Source organism: Rhinichthys klamathensis, unplaced genomic scaffold, assembly GCF_029890125.1.
Source record: "Rhinichthys klamathensis goyatoka isolate OS25496 unplaced genomic scaffold, OSU_Roscu_1.1 h1tg000236l_1, whole genome shotgun sequence".
In the NCBI taxonomy this organism is placed as follows: Eukaryota; Metazoa; Chordata; class Actinopteri; order Cypriniformes; family Leuciscidae; genus Rhinichthys; species Rhinichthys klamathensis.
Genome location: NW_026606759.1, coordinates 2,048,153 through 2,068,571, shown reverse-complemented (window position 1 = coordinate 2,068,571; position 20,419 = coordinate 2,048,153). Strand labels below are relative to the sequence as shown.

The 20,419-nt window shown below is 43.8% G+C and overlaps 1 protein-coding gene across 1 annotated transcript in view; it reads right to left on the bottom strand.

Annotated features, from left to right (window-relative positions):
- apbb1 (amyloid beta (A4) precursor protein-binding, family B, member 1 (Fe65)) overlaps positions 1 to 5,667 on the bottom strand; it is a 106,322-nt gene extending 100,655 nt beyond the window's left edge. The window contains exon 1 of the mRNA XM_056265609.1: positions 5,348 to 5,667. The gene's annotated coding sequence lies outside the window, so the exon portion shown is untranslated. The remainder of the gene's footprint in view (positions 1 to 5,347) is intronic.
- Between the last annotated feature and the right edge of the window lie 14,752 nt (positions 5,668 to 20,419).

Sequence of the window (20,419 nt, the reverse complement as noted above, 5' to 3'; positions counted from 1 at the left end):
GTGCACAGACTACTGACTAATCAAATACTGTCCCCCCGTTTCAGACTACATAAAGGTACGAGACAAGGGTGCCCTCTTTCACCCCTAATTTTTGCTTTAGCAATCGAACCCCTTGCCGAGAGTATCCGTCCAAACCCTTTAATTTATGGTTATAATACACAAAGATCTATAAATAAAATCTCATTATACACCGATGATGTTTTATTATTTATCTCTCAACCCCAAGTCACAATCTCACAGTTACTCGATAAAATAAATTCATTTGGGACCTTTTCTGGTTACAGGATAAATTGGAATAAAAGCGAGATACAGGTGCAGAATATTGCCTGGTTACAGAACCTCCCTTTTAGTGTATCTTCAGACAAATTCACATACTTAGGAATTCAGATTACAAAAAGCCACTCTAATCTATTTAAAGGGATAGTTCAATTTGAAATAAATTTTTGATATGCTTTAGCTTACCTCAAGGGCGTAAATGTAAAAGACGAAGACAGTTTTTATATCGTTTTTACCTCTTGTAAACACAGCCACATCCAAGTGTTCTAAGGGTGGAGAAAGCGCCGGAAAGCGGCGGAAGTGATCTCTCGCGCGTGTACGTCACTCATACAATTGTTTTATTTTTTAATTTTTTTTAATTGTTTTCTTTTACGACGGTTTAAACATCCCGGATAAGCGCAAATTAGTACCCTTTTAATTAGCCGTCTTACCTACAATCTCTGTTCTGTGTAAACAATGAGTGACGTATACGCGCGAGAGATCACTTCCGGTGCTTTCCGGAAAAGACCGAAGCGCCCGCGCCCTCAGATCACTTGGACGTGGCTGTGTTTACAAGCGGTAAAAACTATATAAATACTGTTCGTTTTCTCACACAAACTGCTCGTTTCGTGTCTTAGGCCATCAATGTGTACTTACATTTACGAGTCATTAAATCATGTTTAGTTTGGACTTCTCTGTGTATGCTCTTTGAGGTGGTGACCATAGACCTGCATTATATGACTGACAGACAAGAACGGTTTGACCTAAAAATATCAAAATTGAAACTACTGCGGAAACAAAGACACCTACATCTTGGATGCCCTTGAGGTAAGCTAAAACATATCAAAAATTAATTTCAAAGTGAACTATCCCTTTAAGGAGAATTTCCCACCACTGCTGTCTAAATTACAATCAAATATACAGTTCTGGAAGACTTTGCCAATATCTTTACTTGGCAGAGTGAATGCTATCAAAATGATTTTCTTGCCCCAATTACTATATTTATTTCAGAACATTCCAGTGTTTCTCCCCAAATCTTTCTTTAAAAAAATTGACTCGATTGTGCTCCCTTTCTTATGGGACTACAAAACCCACAGAATAGGCAAGAAACACCTCTGCAAATCTAAAATAGAGGGAGGCTTGGCACTCCCGAATTTTTTATCATATTACTGGGCCTCACATATCAAGATTATGACGTACTGGCTGGATAACACTGCTACCTCACCAAACTGGCTCGAATTAGAGCAAGAGGCATGCCAGCCTAGCCATCCTTCTGGCACCTTACACTATTGAGAAGTCTTTGTACAATAGCAATGTAATGATCCATAGTACAGTGCGTATTTGGAAACAAATCAAATCACACTTTAAGTTGAAACCCATATTTTATGCATTACCTATCACTGGAAACCCTACGTTTCCTCCTTCCATTCTTGATAATACTTTTAATCTCTGGATGAACAGAGGCAATCATACGATAGGAGAGCTATACATTACTGGCATTTTTGCATCCTTTGCACAATTACAGAGTAAATATAATATACCGGGTAGTAGTTTCTTTAGATACTTGCAAAATTTTGAGATCTTCTCAGGCTCTTGTCTTGATCGATGCCTCCGACCCATGTCATGCTTAGAAAAATCGATATCTTATATTTATGACACTTTGCAGTCTATCAGCCCAGTGATCTCCACTTCAATAAAAACAAAATGGGAGGAAGAAATGGGTATTGTGATCCCAGACCCTCTATGGGAAAAGAGTTTGGAACATACTCATCGATGTTCCAATAATGCTAGGCACTGTCTAATTCACTTTAAGATTCTACTTCGTCTTCACTTTTCTAAAGAGAGATTACACAAAATATACCCTGAGATATCCCCTCTATGCGACAGATGCCTTGTTGCAGAAGACACGTTGCTTCACAGCTTCGTTCCGTGTCCCAAGGTTAAGATCTTTTGGTTTAATATCTTCAGTAATCTTCAGATACTTAAAATACAATTGGAGCCTAATCCTCTCATCATTATTTTAGGAATTTCAGAGGATATTAAAAGGTTAAACAACTATCAACAATCCCTCCTGTCCTATAGTCTCATCACCGCAAAGAAGCTACTTCTCATGCATTGGAAAAATAAAGAAACACCCACCACAAAGTTATGGCTCAGTGATCTTACTAACACTCTCTACTTAGAGAGAATCAAATATATTCTTATGGATAAACTCCCACACTTTGAAAAAGTGTGGTCACCTCTCATTCACTATCTCTCTCCTGGCAGTGGAAATTAATGTTTCCCTCTAACTATAATAAAGTAATATTTAGACGGAAGGATTAGGCTGGGTATGAAAGAGGGATTATTTAGGTTTTTCTTTTTTTTTTCTGTACTCTATAGCCCCTTTTCACACAGCGCTTTGAACCCGGCAAATTGCCAGAGTGCCTTCTGTGTGAACGCAAACACGACCCGGGACTGATGCCGGGATCTAGGGGTGGGCGGTATGACCAAAATTTTATTTCACGGTAACGATATATTTCACGATATAGTTATTTATATATGTAGTTATTCTCGAAAAATCGACAAAAAGGGCTTTGTATAATAAATAAACCCAAATACTTTAGAAATGAAAAGTACTTCACATTGTTTTCTGTTTCTCTTATTTGGTAAACTATTTAGATAGCTAAATATAAACAAAACACACTCATCAACTTTTAGATGAACTTCCCCCAACTGATTAATGTTAAATACAACTCATAGGTGCAATTAAACTTTTAATAAAGGGTTTCTGAATAATTTTTCAATCTCATGTTATGCTTTACTTCATCAATCAGTCTATAATATCTGAATACTTTATATTGAACTATTCTATTAATAATAAATTAGTTATTTCCTTTTAATTTAGTAGGATAGTAATACTAGTTATGTTTAAATGTGTTCCCCGGTACATTTTTGCCATGTCTGCTTAGGCTACACTGCGTTTTTAAGGGGCTTGTTTTGCTCTTTTTGTGATATCTAGCAAACCCGTCACACTGCGCTTTAATCAATAGAAGTTCAGAAGTGACTAGAAGGACTAAGGAGAGCAGCAGTTTGAAAACCAAATAGCAGCTACTGTTAGTGTTGACAAAGTACTAGCCTAGTTTAAATGATACACACCTTGTACTGCGTCATTATTTGACCATAGCCGGTGAACACCGCGCTCCCTCAGTGCGCGTCTTCTGCATTAGTAAAATGCGATCGGTAAATTTGAGTGTCAAGTTGTAATCACGTATCGAATCAAAGGAAGATTTTATCAGCTGGTTCGGTGGCCAATTGTTTGGAGTTAGAAATATATAACTCGCGATGCATATTTAGTAATTTTGCCTCAGATAGGCTACAGGATTATACATTCACTTTAACAAGCAGGTTGCACATTACCACGGGCGGCAAACTGTTTGCGTGTTTAAAAACTATACATAAGAGACGGAAAGATGCAGATAACTATACATTATTTAAGTTTATTTCTATTCGTTACGATATTGATATATGAACTGTTGTTGTCCAGCTTTCCCCGTTGCGAACGTGCACTCCTCGAATCTGTAGCCTGGGCACTGCTCTAGTGACTGCTGCGCCTTTCCATGCACAAGCGTGGTTTCTCCAGAGAGAAATCGCAGCTCATAAGCAAACTATACACGTTGCTGAGACATTACATGTCAGATCGATGTCACGTGTCTTTCCGGAACATACACGGGTTGTGTGTGAACGCGCTCTCTGATTCCGGCAAATCACTGGCAGTGTGAATGAAGCAAAATCAAACGAACCCGGGTCAAATCCCGGGTCGGTTTATCCGTTTATTTTCCGGAATCTCTGTGTGAAAGGGGCTTATGTTTATCTGTTGATTCTGTTTTTATTTTGTTTTTTTATTTTATTTTTTGACATTGTTGTATGTTCTAAAAACAAAAGAGGACTGTATATGTCCTAACTGCACACATTTCTAAGTGGTTACATTATACTCCTGTGTATGATGTAGATATTATAACGATATGAATATGTGCTCTAATAAAAATATTTGAAACATACACTAATTTCATAACAGTTCAATAAACAAATAGTTAAAATGAAGTCACTTATATTTTAGACGCATGACTGTTTTTGTTCTGTTTCAGCAGCGAAAATAGTTCCAAACAAAGATCACAGCAGAACCATAACTCATCTCACAGGAACACTAGTAACACGAATGATTTATCGTTTTCAACGAATCAGTTGAGTCAAAGATTCAATTACCCATTCATAAACTGCCTCATTCTGAATAAACCAGCCGGTTGAACGAACCGTTTGAATGAATGACTCAATGACTCGCTCATTAAGACGGGCGCCTGCCGCCACCTACTGGCGGATTAGTGTCAAAGTATCATTCTTTCAACATTCCTTATTTGTATCAAAAAATATTTAAAACGATCTCATAATCTCATTTAATACAGTTGTAATTTTTCAATGTAAATGATTTAATTTGATTGTTAACAGCCCTATAGTGTCTCATTATTCTAATTGAATGCATTGACCAAGTTGAGAATTTAAAACGAAAGATGGAGGATATATTAAATAACATTAGGGAAAAAATGCCCTTTATAAAAGGTAAAAAAAAAAAATTCTGACAAGAGTGTTTTCCAACAGTGATGTAATGAAATACTGAAATACTGAATCTGTTTTGGCTATTAAAGAAAGGTAATTTTGTCAAAAGAAGAACTTTTTAAATACATGTTTATTTTAAATCATCATAACGTTACTTCAGTCAGTGTGATATGTTACAGTGCAGTACAAAGTATATATATATGTAATGTACTTTTAAAGATCATACATATAGGCTAATGGATCAAAAGGCATGATAACAATATCAAAGCCTGATTCATCTGCCTCTGAACACACACACACACACACACACACACACACACACACACACACACATATATATATATACATAAACATATAGAAGATTACAGCAGGACTAAGAGGGTCGTGGTCTCTCTCCCTGCTGATCTGTCTTTCACTCAATCGCATTCACACATTCATCATTCACGCCATAAGCGATCAACACAACGCACTCATTGTACATAAGAAAACATTCACTCACCTCACTATTAATAAACGCCTCTCATGAATGTCGATCTCCGTTGACGTTTTAGAAATCCTCACTCTCCGCCATCACCGTTATACAGCTAACGCTGCTAAAGCTAGCCCACTTCTCCACGCAACACCCGAGACGTGACGATGACGTAGGTAGAGCGATGCAGCTAATGCTGCAGACAACTGGGAATTTGGATGTTTCCCATATCCTACTTGGGAATAACGCCTGGAACGCCTCTAGAATTCGGACATCCAACATGTGAACTCGGGACAGATCGATCAACCCCGACCTCAGCGAGGCGCGTCATTTGGTCATATGACGTCACTTCCAAGATGGCGGCAAGCCCTGTTGTTTCGGGTTCTTTTTTACAGTGCATGGCATAGACTTAATAAATACTGTTATGTCTATGGTATATAACATAACGTGTCAAATGGAAAGAAAAATTGGTGTGCAAAATGGGATTTTATGTTGTGTGAAGAAAAAGTCAATATAAATTTGGAAGGAAGTGTTTAATAGTGTATAATAAAATAGTACAAGGAACTATTGTTTTGCAGCAATATAGATTTCTTTAATGACAATGGAAAAAGAATTAAAAAAATGTACCATGGTGGTCTGAAGAATGTACAGTGGCAATTAGAGAAAGGCATTTTGGATTTTAAAAAGATTAACTCAAGATACAACGTAGAGGAAAGGGCAGTTGCAAGAAATTAAAACTGCAAAAAGAAAGGCTTTCATGGCAGGAGTTCTGATTCAAACGGAGTTCAAATTGCTTTAGAAATATTTATTAACATTCATCCAGTTTATACACTGACAGTATTTTCCTCATTCCAAAAATGTACCTTTGAGAAATTATTTGCTAAGTTTCTAATGTAATTTAATTTACTGAAACTTTAAAAGACCCATTCCATTAACAATACAAACTGCCTTTTTACAAAGTATTTTGTACTGCACTGAACACTTTATGCCCAAACTGTGCCACTAATATATTTATAAAAAAGAAATACAACTATTTATTATAGAAACCGTATGGCTAATGCTTTATTACAGTTTAGTGGTTATGCCCTAAAATGAGCCACATAAAAACAATTAATATATTCTTAAAATAGAACCATAATAAACTAATTACAAGACGTGCTTGAGAAAAGCTTAGTTATGCCCTAAACTGAACTATGTTAATAAAAATCATTCTTAAAACAGAACAATATCAAACAGATCATGGAAAGTGTTTAAAACAGCTTAGTGTTAAAGGGATAGTTCACCCAAAAATTGTAATTCTGTCATTAATCATGTCGTTCCAAACGTGTAAGACTTTCGTTCATCTTCGGAACTCATATGAAGATATTTTTGATGAAATCTGAGAGCTTTCTGTCCCTCACATCCCGTCCGGGGGGGGGAGGGTTGGGTTGTTAATGAGTTTTGTTTGTTAACAAAGTTGGTTAATGAGGATAACATGCAAGTCAATAGACAGCATTAGATGGATTTTACTCAATATCCAATATTAGTAATTCACATTATCGATAAACAAATAGCCTATAGCAGTTTTTATAGAAATTGCTCATGTATTGCAAAGTGTCCTCAGTCGTCACACTAAATTGAAAAGCTTTAGTTCCTAAGAAAAATTGTGCAGCATTTGTAAGTGGTCGAAAATTGTTTGCTAGAAGTCAATTAATTAATTACTTTGGTAAATTATCTACTATTTCTACAAAAAAAAATTTATTCTAAAATAAATTATTTATTCAAAAAAAAAAAAGAAACTAGAGATTTTTCCTGGATGAAGCAAAACACCTCGAGCTAGGCAAATGAACCTAGTGTTAAGCACGATTACTTACAGACTTTCATCATCATTTTGGGCAAACAAACAGTGGAATAAATCAGTTAAAGTTTTGAAGACAAGGAGAACACAAGATAGGAATCATGACAATTATAATGCAGGAATAGGCCTTTATCACATTTATCCACATGTCGTCACATCCTAATGGGATTAGTAGCGTAAGGAATTTCCGCTCTGCAGCAGCAATGGACAAACGAAGGTTTACTACATCGCTTCGCAATCTCCCTTGTCAAAAATCATCAAACAAAGATAATCTTGAGAAGGGTTATAAATTATTCTATGAAAACTACATTGTAACACGGTTAAATGTTCAGGGAGAGAGGCATTTCACACACTTTAATCATAAGATTAACAAACATCAAAACAGACGACTGCCACACAAACATAAACAAGTCCAAGTCCAGGCCTGGTGAGGGCCTGGTCCTCTCTCGCCCGTTCCCACGGCTCTCAGCCCCACCCTGCTTGGCACATACACATCTTACTAAAAAGGTAAGTTTAAATTTAATGTTAGTTTAACCGCTACTCGAGATGGCTAACAGGCTACCTAACTCGCTAAACCATGTGATGAAATTCATAATGTTGAAAAATTTATAAACCTTACAAAAACACCAACAGGTCAAGCTGCCTTTTTATTTCGATGTGATATAATACTATTTTGTACAGTAGTACCTGGGCTGGTAGATAGTGAGGTGATTGTCAGGGCGCAGTGTTAACGGCCACAATCTCTGCAGGTTCCCTGTTCAGGTACCTCATTAGACGGGATGTATTGCAGCCAGCTCCAGTTCAAGGAGACAGAAATACTGTATTTCTGGGCATTGTTGCTGAGGTTGTAGCTTGTTAGACTGCGGTTGCAGTTTTTTTAAAGTTTACAATTAAAAAAAGCTTGTTAGACTGCGGTTGCAGTCAGTTCATGCTTATGCTACATTTGTATTGTAATCCTATCCTGTCCCAAATGGCACACTAAACACTTGCGGTCTTCCTACGAGTCCGCACTTTCTTGCCGTAATGGCGCTTTGATTGTCGGGTAGAAGTCTGCTGCGGCGCTCGCTTCAGTCCTGCTCGGCAAAAGTGCACACTACAGCATGATGAAACGTAAAGCAGTACCAGCTATCTATATCCAGCACAAGCTCCCTGCATGACCCAGGCAGTAAACATTTATTACTTTACAAAAGTTATGTTTTGCATTTTATAAACATGCTTTTAGTACTGAACCAGTTGATGTTTAATTGTGAGGAAACCGGTGTTAAGTCCACTCTTTATAGGGCCTACGCCGGTGATTACATTTACATTATATCATGTCTAGTCAAAAGATGTACAAACTATAGTGCTTTCAAAAAAAAAAAAAAAATTCAAACATGTCTAAAATAGGGATGTCACGATAAAGTTTTCTGTGCCCCCAATCCGATCAGCAGGGCCGGCGGAAGCGCTGGGCAAACTGGGCAATTGCCAGGGCGCCAGACACCATGACGAGCGCGATCATTTAATAATTGAAGGATGGCTTTGCTAAAATCAGTGAATTTGATTTTCATATTCTGAGCAGGTGGTAACGGGTGATCGCAATGAGACGTTCAAAGCCTAGTGGTGCTGAATATAGAAGGCGTGCAAAGGCAAAATGGAAAAGCTTAGAAAGCTGTCCAAAATTAACAAACTTTTTCCCGGAAGGTTTCGATGCTCCAGAAGCTAACCTTAGTCTAGCTAGTTCTAGTGCAGGTGCAGCAGTGACTAAAGAGCAGAGGGATGGAAAGACGAAGGTCGACGACGAGGAAGGTATTAGTCCGAAGATAGCACAGAATCAGTGAACGAGTCCGTAGTGTTCGCCAGCATAAATGAGGAGACAGAACCCCGCAAGAGTCTGCACTACCCACTGACAACGAGGGGGCACTGCGTGGAGCTGGGTCTACCGAGTTCATTACGATATCAGACGACCCAGCATTATGGGCCCAGAGAATATCAGATTGTGTCAGAACTGAGCTAGTAAGAAGAGGGCCAGAGAAGATTATGGACATTGTGTTCCCGCAAGTGGAGTTGCTTATATGACCAGTAATGAATGAGCACTTGCGAAGAATTCAGAGACATGACATAACACGACACCACTGAATGCAAGGACATTCAAACTAAATTGAACAGATCGGATGGATGATTGTTCAGGCCATAAAAAAAAAGTTAATGATGCAAAATATTTTGCCGTGATCGTGGACTGTACGCCTGATGTTTCTCACGTATGTCAGTTATACGGCATAGTGAGGCTTGCGAGACATCTGATGTTTCAATAACAGAACACTTAACTGGATTTCTCCCAGTCGAGCCCACAACAGGCGAAGCACTGTGTAACACTTCCCTACGCCATCTGGAGATGTTGGGCTTAGATATTAATGATTGTAGAGGGCAAAGCTACGACAACGAGAGTAATATGAAAGGAAAAAAACAGGGAGTTCAAAAATGAATACTCGATTTGAACAAAAAAGCACTTTTCATGCCATGTAGTAGCCATAGCTTAAACTTGGTTGTCTGAGATGCAGCGAAATCTTCTGTGCAATCTGTGTCATTTCTTGGAGTGCTGAAGAAGTTTTTTTTGTCATTTTTAGCTCTTCAACATCTTGCTGGTCCATACTCAAAGACCACAAAACCAGTCTGACTATCAAACCCCTCTCAGACACTCGTTGAGAGTCTCGTATTGACAGCGTGAAACTTTTGCGATATCACTTGGAAGAAGTTCATGTGGCACTGGAGGCACTGGTTGACCATTCAGTCGGCAAAAAAGATAGCATGACAGCGGTAGAGGCCAGATGCTTTGCTCAAGAAATTTTGTCAGGGCCCTTTATCATGTCCATTGTGTAGTTCAACGTTTTGTTTTTACATTAATCATATATTAATCATATGATGGAGGTGTTATAAAGGGTTAAAGACATTTTTTACTCCACTAATTCCAAATGGATCGACTAAGCCACCCGGGATTAACTACCCGGGAAAAGACCCAAGGGCCCACAGGTTCGATTCTTCATAAGATGACCCAGAGCCGTGGATACTTGGTATACAAGGTATAAATCTTTATTAAACAGTCAATCCATTAAAATGTCTCATTCATTAGAGCAATCAAAGGATCAGCCACAAATAGGCAACTAGCACTGTGAAATAAAGTTTATCAAACACAAAAGAAAAAGACAAACAAAGAGCTGGGGCTTACCAATAGGGAGTCAGGCAGGCTAGAGGCCAGGCTTCAATAATGCCTGTAATAACAGATACCATCATGTGCACCAAACCACACTTACGCACTAAAGAAATTCACTGCAAATCCACCACTTTGGTGAGAAGAGAGCTATTGCCACACAGGAACAGCCAGCCTGCCTTCTCCAGACCCCCAGCTCCAACAAAAAGGAAAAAGAAAAAGCAAGATTAGGGAAATGCAGCATTCAACATAAAACAAAATAAACAAACCAATACAAAAGCAGAAACACTTTTCTTCCAACTGCAACAGAACCAAAACCATCGGAAACAAACACAATTGGTCACAACAAAACAAGGCCAAGAAAGCTAGACAGATTTGTTGAATGCAAAACAAAACTAAATGCAAAACAATGAATGCAAAACAAAACTAGTAAATGTAAACCAAATGAAGGCAAAACAAAAACTAGTCAATATAAAACAAAAAGTATTAAATGCAATTAGTTATTGAATAGTATGCAGCACAAGTTATGGAAAGCCAAGATTATGGAATGCAACACAAAGCTAGCTAGTAAATGCAGCAAAACAGAATTAAGGCAAAACAGAATTAAAGCAAAACAGCAGTGTTGGAACTGCATGCCATGCTGTAGACCATGCTATAAGCCATGCAAAGCCGGAAGCCACAGAAATGGCACGCTCACAGAGTGGTTTAAACACCTAAAACACAAAAGTAATTAAAACAACAACTAACATGGTTTATGAGGGCCAAATGGACAGGAGTGGGTTGTAAATATCAACTTATGCGGACCACGGCATCTATCCAGCAGCCAAACCTTTATGGATCATATGCAGACGGCAGCAGTAGCCCAAAGTGGCATCAAAGTACAAATAGCCCGCAATTCTCCGATGCAGAGAACGCCACGGCGAATGGCGATCGATCAACGGGTGCAGCAAACACCCAACTACCCAAATGCCAGCTTCACGAAGGGGCTACTATAAGCAGAGACAACACCAACTATTACAGTTACTATTAGAGTTTTTTTTTTTTTTTTTTTTTGATGGAACAACAATAGAAAAAATTGAAGAACTCAAATATTTAGGCCTCTGGCTTGATTCTCAGCTATCCTTTAAATCTCATATTAATTTGATTACTAAGAAAATATTTGGTTGTCTGAAATCACTTTATCGTTCTGCTGACTGCTTCTCACTAGAAGTACGTAAGAGAATTATAACCCAATTAATATTCCCGATACGGGACTATGCTGATGTGGTCTATGGTAACGCCTCTGGAACAAATCTCCGTCCTCTTAATGTTTTATATAATAGTCTTTGTAGATTTGTGCTCAGGTGTCCTTATAGAACCCATCACTGTCTAATGTATGAGTCATTGAACTGGCCTACTACGCTGAAGACCAGAAGACAACTCCATTGGTTAACACTTATTTTTAAATGTATTCATTTTAATTTCCCGTCATATTTGAAAGACCTTTTAATTCCCTTTAGCTCTCAATATAACTTAAGGCACATGGACCAACTGTTTCTAGTTACACCTAGAATCAGTAAAGAAATTGGTCGTCGTGCATTCAAATTCAAAGCTCCATCTGATTGGAATAACCTTCCTTCCTCACTAAGGTCGATCACTTCTCTTTATATCTTTAAATCATCTTTAATTACTCAATTTCAAACTCTTTGCTCGTGTTTCTGAACTGTTTTAGGTCTCATACTACTCACTGTCCAGTGTACTGTATATATGTGTGTATTTGTTTACAAATATGGATTGTATACTTTACTCGTGCATGCAAGCAGATGTATTTATAAGCAGTGGCGGAGCCAGGATTTTTTCCTAGGGGTGGCCAGGCAGGGGCCAGCAAACAGTCTGGGGTGGCACATAAATCTTAATTATTTTAACATAATACTTAGTTTAAATAATGTATTGGACTGTTCCTACACAACTGAATACAGTTCATTTGTATTCAATTGTAATTGAGAGAGTAGTGAATTAGGAATCGTGGAATACTGAGTGAATTAGATTTTTTTTTAATTATTATTAGCTACTTACCACCTCCAGGCATATTAATGAAGGGGACACAAACTATAGCTAAAGTTCTTTAATCATATAGTAAACTTGCTCAGTTAGCATGGTTCTGGTTCTCAAAACCCCCAACATTGTTGCACCTTCATGGATGAGACATGCAGATAACTACTGTAGTTCAAAGATAATACCCTTCATTGAATTTTATATAATCAATTAACTCTTCAACTTTCTATATTAGTAGTCAAAATAAAGAATCTAAACCGTTCTATCATACCTAATTAAAAAGGGGGGAAACATCTCTTTTGAATCGCTATGTGCGAGAATGTGAACAAGGCGGAAGTCAACATGCACATAAATGGCAGAATGTAAAATTAGTTATTTTATGGATTTAAAAATTATGCATTTTATTTTGTCCTTTACAAATGAACGCAAAATTGCCGCCTATCTTCTAGTACAAATGCACAGTGCTCACATTTATTTGTACATTAAAAAAACACATAGCCTATCAGTTTGTGCCTTAAACATGGCAGAATATTTTAGTCTAGACATATGTGACGCATATATAACAAATACATACAAGCATGCAGTTTTGACACAGATTTGATCGCCTTTTTGATTATTTCATGAGTTAATTGACGACAGAACTACGGCTACAGCACGCCACATTTACGCGTGATGTGCAAGTAGGCTACAGTACAACGTCTGACAGGACAGTAAAAAGTTAGTTTAACTGACATTAGCCAACTGATTCAGGACAACGCGCTTTTCTCCGCATCTGACAGAACTGCCACAAGCTTTCACACAGATCTTTCAAAATAAAAGTAGAACCAGAAAAAAAGAGAATTACGTTGTTGTTTCTTTGACTGGACATATGCGACTCACTCAAAACGATCTTGCAACCCACCAGTTCAGGAACATCGACTCTATATTTACTATGCTCCGATCACTGCTGAAGCTTATTCGGCACCTGTACATTTCCGCACTCGTTTGACTTGCGCTGAGGTGAAGTTGGAGTGCGCGCGCGTCTGAAAAGTCTCACGTTTATTGTGGACGTAAGATGTTCTGTGTTTTAAAAACGCAATTCTTGTAAAAAAAAGGAAAGAAAAAAAAGAGACAGACAGAAACGGCAGTTGTGAGAGGGGTGGCCAAAGGGGTGGCCAAGCTTAAGCCAAGGGTGGCCATGGCCACCCCTGGCCACCCCCTGGCTCCGCCACTGTTTATAAGGGGGTGTATAGTATTGTCACAGTCATCGTCTGCACCATTCTGTCTTCGTCATCTTCACTACACTTCCCAGCATCCTCTTGTCTCCACACCTGAATTCACTCCCTCAATCATCCACCTGTTCATCGTCTTAATCATCTGTGTCACCTGTCCTCACCTCATTAGTGGTCGTTTGTATCTGTATTTAGTTCTCTCTGTTCAGTCTGTCTTGGTCGGTTCTCGTCAATGTTAACTGGTGTTTGCATCCGCTCTGTCTGCCTGTACCTGTTTGTTGTTTTGATTTATAGTAAAGTTTTATTGTTTATTGGAATTCCTCGTCTCCTCGTGCTTCCTGCCCTACACCACCCGTGACAAGTATGCTTATGTGTACAAATGTCTATCTTTATTTTTTTATTATTTATTTATCTATTATTCTTATTTTATTTATTGTTATTATTTTTTATATTCTATATATTTTTATATATATATATATATTATTTTTTTTCATACCTTGTCTGTGCATAGTCTGTGCATTATTGGCTGGTGAGGGGGTGAGGGGGTGGGGGGCTAGTTTCAGGGAGCATTGTTGGAGTGTGCGTGGGTGTGTGTGAGTGTGTGTGTCTTTGTACTTTTGTGTTTAGAATTATCTCTAATATTTACTCTTTATCATCTTGTTTTGTTTGTCATTATTGTAAGGACCCCCTCGAAAATGAGATGGTACATCTCAAGGGGCTATCCTTGAAATAAAGAATAAAAAAAAAAAGTCTACATCAACGACCAAGCATCGAAAATGCCAATACATACCCCTCGTGCAAAGCGGCGAGACTCCGGAAATGCGATCAGCTGAGTATGACACAACATCCGTTTACCTTACCTCAAACCTTTATATACACTACCCTGACCGGAACTCGATTAAATGGTTACCTAGGGAGTGTGGTCAAAAAGACAGCCACGAACCCAAAGCAATAACTGCATTTCCCCACACATGTAAGCAAAATATTCCAGAGCCCCTCGGTGAGAATGGAGACAGTCAGAAATGAAACACAGGCAGTTTTTGCATTTTTGCAAGAATTCAGAGAGAACGACTTTGTGGCTTCATGTACAGATGCACAAGAAAATGCTGACAGGGTTGGTGTGGAACTGGCTTTTCCTGAGCAAAGGAGGCGAGAAAAAGTCAATGTTTGCCCAGGAAAGTTCAGATGATGGCTCAGCAATACTACCAGAAGAGAACTACAAGTGAAAAATGTTTCTGCCCCTGGTTGACGCCGCTTTAATCAGTCTTACCGAGAGATATTCACAGCTGGTCATTTTTTACTAATTGTTTGGATTTCTCTTCAGCACCAGGGAGATGTGAACAGCGATCAGTGACGGCACGCTGCCTGACAAGCGCCTGCATCTTGCAAAGGAAATTGGGGACATGGATGCAGATGATCTGAGCTTCGAAATAAAATAAGCTGTCAAGAGCTATTCCAGCGATGTGTGCGATACACCCATTGACATGCTTAGGATCTATCGGGAAAATGTTTTGGATTTGTACCCAAATCTTAGCGTTGCTCTGCGTTTTTTGTTAATCGTGCCGGTAAGTGTAGCATCAGGAGAGAGGAGTTTTTTGCGTCTCAAACTTGTGAAGAACTATCTGCGATCAACAATGTCACAAGATCGTTTGAACGGATTGGTCGAAATTTCAATTGAGCACCAAATCTGTCGCAAATTGGATTACTCCAAGATAATTGAAGAGTCAAAAAGCAGCCAAAGCAAGAAAGGTCCTGTTTAAAATGGTTAGTCAACTGTATTAATTTAATTCATTAAACCTGTCTTAAAGCTCCAGTCCGGAACTTTTTTGGGTTAAAAATTATTCCAAAATTAAATTATATTTAATCAGCGCGATTTACTGGAATGCTTTTTTTCAGTTAGTTGGTCAGAAGAACAAAAGTGGATGTTACTTGTTCAGATTCAGGTGACATTTTAGGGTGAAAATTCTTATGTTGGTCATACTTCCAAAAAGTAGTGTAATGACAGTATTCACACCGTGCGGCGATTGACTGCTGCACATTCTCCTCAAAACATTGGATTCATCCGCGCTGTGCCGTGTCGAGGTACAACTCACGTAAAGTTGATTATTCCGCGAATAACTGCAATTGCAGATTTCAAACAGAGATGGCGACAAAGAGAGAAAACTGCGGACTGCAGCTTTAAATCAACAGTAGGGGTCAATGTGATACATTAAAAAAATTCTCTAAAAAAAATTTACGTAGGGGGCGGCATATTCCTATTTTGCCCTGAGAGCTAGATTGTCTTCCCGGCCCTGCTGATCAGAGTTATTTAATATTGAGTATCTGCCAATTGTTACGGTATGCAGACACAGGAGAGGAAGATGAATGGTGAACAGTGATTTATTAAACAAAGGTGCAGGGATGAAGTGAGCAAGGTAGTGGAGTCCAAACGGTGATCTTGGCGGAGACACAGAGGGAAGGAAGTCGCTGGAGACGGGGAGATGGTGGAGATGGGGATATGACTGGAGACGGGGAGATCGCTGGAGACGGGAAGACCACTGGAGACGGCTGGAGATGGCTGGAGACGGGGATATGACTAGAGACGGGGAGATCGCTGGAGACGGGGTGACGGGGAGATGGCTGGAGACGGGGAGGCGGCTGGAGACGGGGAGACGGGGAGACGGCTGGAGACGGCTGGAGACGGCTGGAGACGGGGAGACTGCTGGCGACGGGGAGACCGCTGGAGACGGGGAGACCGCTGGAGACGGCTGGATACGGGGATATGGCTGGAGACGGGGAGATCGATGGAGACGGATGGTGACGGGGAGACGGCTGGAGACGGGGAGGCGGCTGGAGACGGGGAGACGGCTGGAGACGGGGAGGCGGCTGGAGATGGGGAGACGGCTGGAGACGGGGAGACTGCTGGCGACTGGGAGATCGCTGGAGATGGGGAGAACGCTGGAGACGGGGATATGGCTGGAGACGGGGAGATCGCTGGAGACGGATGGTGACGGGGAGATGGCTGGAGACGGGGAGGCGGCTGGAGGCGGCTGGAGACGGGGAGGCGGCTGGAGGCGGCTGGAGACGGCTGGAGACGGGGAGACCGCTGGCTACGGGGAGACGGGGAGGCGGCTGGAGGCGGCTGGAGACGGGGAGGCGGCTGGAGGCGGCTGGAGACGGCTGGAGACGGGGATATGGCTGGAGACGGGGAGATCGCTGGAGACGGATGGTGACGGGGAGATGGCTGGAGACAGGGAGGCGGCTGGAGACGGGGAGGCGGCTGGAGACGGGGAGGCGGCTGGAGACGGGAAGACCGCTGGAGACGGCTGGAGATGGCTGGAGACGGGGATATGACTAGAGACGGGGAGATCGCTGGAGACGGGGTGACGGGGAGATGGCTGGAGATGGGGAGGCAGCTGGAGACGGGGAGATGGCTGGAGACGGGGAGACTGCTGGCGACGGGGAGATCGCTGGAGACGGGGAGACCTCTGGAGACGGCTGGAAACGGCGATATGGCTGGAGACGGGGAGATTGCTGGAGACGGATGGTGACGGGGAGATGGCTGGAGACGAGGAGGAGGCTGGAGACGGCTGGAGACGGCTGGAGATGGGGAGACCGCTGGCGACGGGGAGACCGCTGGAGACGGCTGGAGACGGGGAGATTGCAGGAGACGGGGAGACGGCTGGAGATGGATGGAGACGGCTGAAGATGAGGAGAACGCTGAAGACAGCTGGAGACAGGGAGACCGCTGGAGAAGGGGAGACCGCTGGAGACGGCTGGAGACGGGAAGACCTCTGGAGAAGGGGAGACCGTTGGAGACCGCTGGAGACGGCTGGAGATGGCTGGAGACGGTGAGGAGGCTGGAGACGGCTGGAGACGGCTGGAGATGGGGAGACCGCTGGCGACGGGGAGACCGCTGGAGACGGCTGGAGACGGGGAGATTGCAGGAGACGGGGAGACGGCTGGAGATGGATGGAGACGGCTGAAGATGAGGAGAACGCTGAAGACAGCTGGAGACGGGGAGACCGCTGGAGAAGGGGAGACCGCTGGAGACGGCTGGAGACGGGAAGACCTCTGGAGAAGGGGAGACCGTTGGAGACCGCTGGAGACGGCTGGAGATGGCTGGAGACGGTGAGACAGCTGGAGATTGAGACCGCTGGAGACGGGGAGACGGCTGGAGACGGGGAGACCGCTGGAGATGGGGAGATGGGGAGACCGCTGGAGACGGGGAGGCGGCTGGAGACGGGGAGACGGCTGGAGACGGGGAGACTGCTGGCGACAGGGAGATCGCTGGAGACGGGAAGACCGCTGGAGAAGGGGATAGGGCTGGAGACGGGGAGATCGCTGGAGACGGATGATGACGGGGAGATGGCTGGAGACGGGGAGGCGGCTGGAGACGGGGAGACCGCTGGCGACGGGGAGACCGCTGGAGACGGCTGGAGACGGGGAGATTGCTGGAGACGGGGAGATTGCTGGAGACGGGGAGACGGCTGGAGACGGCTGGAGACGGATGGAGACGGCTAGAGATGGCTGGAGACGGATGGAGACGGCTGGAGATGAGGAGAACACTGAAGACAGCTGGAGACGGGGAGACTGCTGGAGACGGGGAGACTGCTGGAGACGGGGAGACTGCTGGAGACGGGGAGATCGCTGGAGACGGGGAGACCGCTGGAGACGGCTGGAGAGGGGGATATGGCTGGAGACGGGGAGATCGCTGGAGACGGATGGTGACGGGGAGATGGCTGGAGACGGGGAGGCGGCTGGAGACGGGGAGACTGCTGGCGACAGGGAGATCGCTGGAGACGGGAAGACCGCTGGAGAAGGGGATAGGGCTGGAGACGGGGAGATCGCTGGAGACGGATGATGACGGGGAGATGGCTGGAGACGGGGAGGCGGCTGGAGACGGGGAGACCGCTGGCGACGGGGAGACCGCTGGAGACGGCTGGAGACGGGGAGATTGCTGGAGACGGGGAGATTGCTGGAGACGGGGAGACGGCTGGAGACGGCTGGAGACGGATGGAGACGGCTAGAGATGGCTGGAGACGGATGGAGACGGCTGGAGATGAGGAGAACACTGAAGACAGCTGGAGACGGGGAGACTGCTGGAGACGGGGAGACTGCTGGAGACGGGGAGACTGCTGGAGACGGGGAGATCGCTGGAGACGGGGAGACCGCTGGAGACGGCTGGAGAGGGGGATATGGCTGGAGACGGGGAGATCGCTGGAGACGGATGGTGACGGGGAGATGGCTGGAGACGGGGAGGCGGCTGGAGACGGGGAGACAGGGAGGAGGCTGGAGACGGGGAGACTGCTGGCGACGGGGAGACGGCTGGAGACGGCTGGAGATGGGGATATGGCTGGAGACGGGGAGATCGCTGGAGACGGATGGTGACGAGGAGATGGTTGGAGACGGGGAGGCGGCTGGAGATGGCTGGAGACGGCTGGAGACGGGGAGACCGCTGGCGAGGGGGAGACCGCTGGAGACGGCAAGAACCGGGGAGATGCTGGAGACTGGGAGACGGCTGGAGACGGGGAGACGGCTGGAGACGGATGGAGACGGCTAGAGACGGCTGGAGACGGATGGAGACGGCTGGAGATGAGGAGAATGCTGAAGACAGCTGGAGACGGCTGGAGACGGGGAGACCGCTGGAGACGGGGAGACGGCTGGAGACAGGAAGAATTCTGGAGACGGGGAGACCGCTGGAGACGGCTGGAGACGGCTGGAGACAGGGAGACCGCTGACGACGGCTGGAGACGGGAGGACCCCTGGAGACGGGGAGACCACTGGAGACGGCTGGAGACGGGGAGAAGGCTGGAGACGGGGAGACGGCTGGAGACGGGGAGATCGCTGGAGACGGGGAGACGGCTGGAGACGGGGAGACGGCTGGAGACGGGGAGACCGCTGGAGACAGGGAGACCGCTGGAGACGGGGAGACCGCTGGAGACGGGGAGACAGCTGGAGATTGAGACCGCTGGAGACGGGGAGACGGCTGGAGACGGGGAGACCGCTGGAGATGGGGAGACGGGGAGACCGCTGGAGACGGGGAGACCGCTGGAGACGGGGCTGGAGACTAGTGTTTAACAGCAGACGGCGCTCTAAGCTAGTTTTTAACAGCAGATGGCGCTCTAGGCTAGTTTTTAACAGCAGACGGCGCTCTAGGCCAGTTTTAACAGCAGATGGTGCTCTAGGATAGTTTTTAACCGCACGCTCAAATGCTCACGAAGAAGAGCGCTCATGCGTTCAGCTGATTCTGAAAATGTACTTTCACCTCAGAATGCTTTTATGACGCGAGATTCACCTTTGAACAGAGTCTTCATCGCTTCATCACAGGTTTTTCATCGCCGAAGCGAACCAGAGCGTAATGCATGCACGGCAAGATACGCAGTACTCGTTCCCTCTCTAGAGAGAACCGAGGTTACGTTAGTAACCGAGTACGTTCTCTTACGAGAGGTTCTCTCGTACTGCGTAATATCTTACGCTAGGGGAACACAATGTAAAACGCCGTGCGTGCTGGGATCCGACACCAAAGTCCCAAGGGCAGGTGCCCGGGGCTCATATAGTGCACAATCACCAGAGACTCACACAGAGTCTGAGAAGAGAGGCTGGAAGCATCATTCTCAATAACATTTAGCATCCTAAGGGAGCTAGTCACTTAAGTGTTCCACACAGTCAGGGTGAAGCATTCGGCCTGAACTGTGCAATAGCACGGGTCTTATTTTGCCCATGTTAGCTTTGGTCGGTCGCGAGCTGTGCTCGAGCGATGCAGTATTCAGAGCCAAAGTTCGGGGCAGATAATACTTATTTATACCGACAGCAGTTTAGCCTGTAAGGCGGGAACTTCCAGGTTATAAAACCTT